We start from the raw sequence: 3,379 nt of genomic DNA, 5'->3' as shown, positions 1-3,379 counted from the left end.
TGGATTGAATCAGTGACTCGGGTAATTGGGATGGGTGTGTCAGAGGTAGTGTGGTTGGCGCAGGATAGAGCAGGCTTTAGGGCTGTTGTGCATAGGGTCGCTTTGAGTCGCAAACGACTCGACGGCACATAACAACAACAACTCTTTTTCTCTAAGTTCGTGCATTTAGTCCATTCATATTGTCATTACTGTCATGCCAGGTTTTACTGTTTATTTTGTTATACTTCTGTTTCTATTGTTTCTTGTTGCTATGGTCCATACACTTTCTTTTGGTGTCTCCATATAAAGCACTACACTTCAAATTTCTTATAGCTTTGGTTTTGTTTTCACATATTCCTGAAGTTCCTTTTTTTCTTCAAAGGATCTAATTTCTCCTTCATATTTGATGAAGAGTTTTGCTCGATCTGGGATCCTTGGCTGGCAATTGTTTTTCAACTTTCTGTACATGCTATCCCATTGTCTTCTAGCTGACATGATGTCTACTGAGAAATAAAAATTTAATTGTTTCCTCTTTATAGGTCACTCTTTGTTTTTCCCATGTTGCTTTTAGAAATTTATCCTCATCTTTTAATTTGGAGAATTTGACTATGATATCTTTTGATGTTCTCCTTTTGGGGACTAGACTATTTTGCATTCGCTGTGTTTCTTGAATGTGGATTTCCCCATCCTTCATACTACCTGGGAAGTTTTCTTCTAATACTTCTTCCACAATTTTCTTAGTGACTTCCCTGTCACTCCTGTCTTCTGGAATTCCAGCCAAATTAATGTTGCTTGTTTTAATGCCATCCCACATGATTCTAATGTCTTCATCACTCACTTTATGCCTTATCTCTGATATTTCTTCTAGTTTATTTCCAGTGAAGTTTTTGTCTTCGATATCAGTGACTCTCTGTTCTATTTCTTCAGTTCTACTGTTTTGTCCTATCAGCAATTTGGACACTTCTGCCATTTTGATCTGGATTGCGTTTTCATGCTTTTCTATTACTTCCTTCACTGTGTTAGCTGTACCCTCTCTATCTTGTGACGATTTTTTGGGTTCTTATACCTCTTTACCTGTACTATTAATTCTTCATCTCTTGCATTTTCTTCCATATATGTTCATGTTACTCCTCATCAATATGTTTTTATGGATTGTTGTCTCTGAGGTATATACTTTCTAATGGCTTCCATTGATTCTTCCACCATTTGACTTTTCTTCTGTAGCTGTTCAAATAAACCCACATCAACATATTTAGTCTCATTTTCTCTGTCTGGAGTATTCATTAGGCCTACTTTTTGAAGGAGAAAAGTTATTATTTTTTTTCCATAATGACTGAGGCAGATTGCTGCTTTCTTGACATTTTGTGAGTCTTTTCTTTGTAGGTGTTAAGATGTTGTAATTATGTAATACCCAGGCAATGTTATGTGAAGGACCTATATATTGGTGATTCCCTCTTGTTTTCACAATGCAGGAATACTGTTACCCTCCAGAAACTGTGGCTACACATCCAAAACGGACCAATAAGGTATCTGGAGGCGGGGTTTTGTGGTGGGCATTTCCCAGTCCAAGATGGGTGCGCTCATCTCTCTCCAGAACTCCTCAAAGTCCCAGGACCTGGTAGGGGGTAAGCACAAATCACTCCCTCACCTGTGAACAGAAATGGACCAATATCCATATGTATCTTTTTATTTTATTTTATTAATTTGTTGAACATTACAGAGATTTTGGATTTTCATTCATTCATTTTTGCACCAAATGTGTCTTTTAAACCACGTATTTTAAAAGGCATTACAAATTGAAATTCTTTTACTTTGTGTTTATTCAAGTACCCTTTTAACAGTTATGTATACCTTTATATAAACTTCCCGTCTAATGCTGTTTTTTTTAAAACCTGAAAGTGTATCTTATATGAAAAGTTTGTTAACAAAGATTTCTTTTCATTATTATTTTTTCCTTTTCTTTTTTCTTTATTAGTTTTGTTTTCAGTCTAAAATTGTCTTATGTTCAGTTTTGTGTTGAATGCATTTTTGGTTTTTGGGGGTTTTTTTTGTCTATATTGAATACAGGCATGGTAGTGGAGTGTTTTGTTTTGTTTTTATGCATGGTGCACACCTTTCTTTATTTTCAACCATTCATGCTCCCCAACTGTCTTTGGGAAGACTGCTTCTTCGTCCATATAAGAGTTCACATGAGCACACTTTAGTGCGTACAATTCCTAATCTGCTCAGTATTGTCCATAATTTATTATTATTCACACAGTAAATGGTTCATCATAGTCAATGAAACATCAGTAAACATCTTCATATCATTCTCTGTGTTCAGCCAAGATCCATCTGACATCAACAATGGATTTATCTTTTTCCAGGGCCTCCTCTGAATCTAACTGCAATTTCAGCCAGTTACCTATCAATGCACTGTTCCAGCTGCCTTTGAATATTATATCGTTCCAATGCATTCCAATGAATCTCTCTCTCTCTCTCTCTCTCTCTCTCTCTTTCTGTCTGTCTCTCTCCCTCTTCTCTCTCATCACTCTTTATCCCTCTATCCCTACAACATGTCCAAATTACAAGAGATAAAACGTTGCCATTCTTGCCTCCAAGGAGCACTCTCACTGCACAGTATGTTTCAAGACATACCTATGGTTCTTTTGACAATCAACAGGATACTCAGTTTTCTTCTCCAACACCGCAACTCAGAGGCATCAATTCTTCTACTATCTTTTTCTATTTTCCAGTTCTCAGATGTATAGCAAGCAACTGCCAATACTATGATCTGATTCAGATGTCCATCAGTCTTCAAACTGACATCATTGCTCTTCAATTATCTGGAGAGGTGCCTGACAGTGGACTGTTATTGTTGTTGTTGTTGTTAGATGTCATCAAGTAGAGTATAATTCATAGGAATCCTATAAACAACTGACTTGAACCTTGCTCTATTTTGTACCATCATCATCTCAGATAAACTAAGACCATGGTTAAAGTCCCTGTATCAATTACTCTTATTAGAGATGTCCCTCAACTTTGTTGGGTTTCCCTCTTTCGAAGCATGATGTCTATTTTGAAGACATAATCTTGCCTAGCTGTATTTCCAAAGTATGAAAGACAAAGCTTAACTATACTTGATTCCAAGGAGCACTCTGGCTTCCCTCTAAGAAATAAACATGACTGTGTTCTTTTGGCCATCCACAGATATTCAGTATTCTTCTCCAGCACTAAACTCCAAGGCATCAATTCGTCTGTCATCCTTATTCATTGTCTGGGTCTCTGATACTTAGCAGATGTTTGAGAAGACCATGACCTGAATCAGATTTACCATAGTTTTAAAACTGCCATCATACTATTCAGCATTTAGGAAAGGTCAGTGTCAACAGATTTTATAAATGCAATAATATATATTCTG

This window comes from Elephantulus edwardii, unplaced genomic scaffold, assembly GCF_000299155.1.
Source record: "Elephantulus edwardii isolate Elephantulus edwardi_28Jun2011 unplaced genomic scaffold, EleEdw1.0 scaffold00142, whole genome shotgun sequence".
Taxonomy (NCBI): Eukaryota; Metazoa; Chordata; class Mammalia; order Macroscelidea; family Macroscelididae; genus Elephantulus; species Elephantulus edwardii.
The sequence above is the reverse complement of the archived record's forward strand: the minus strand, read 5'-3'. Positions refer to the sequence as shown.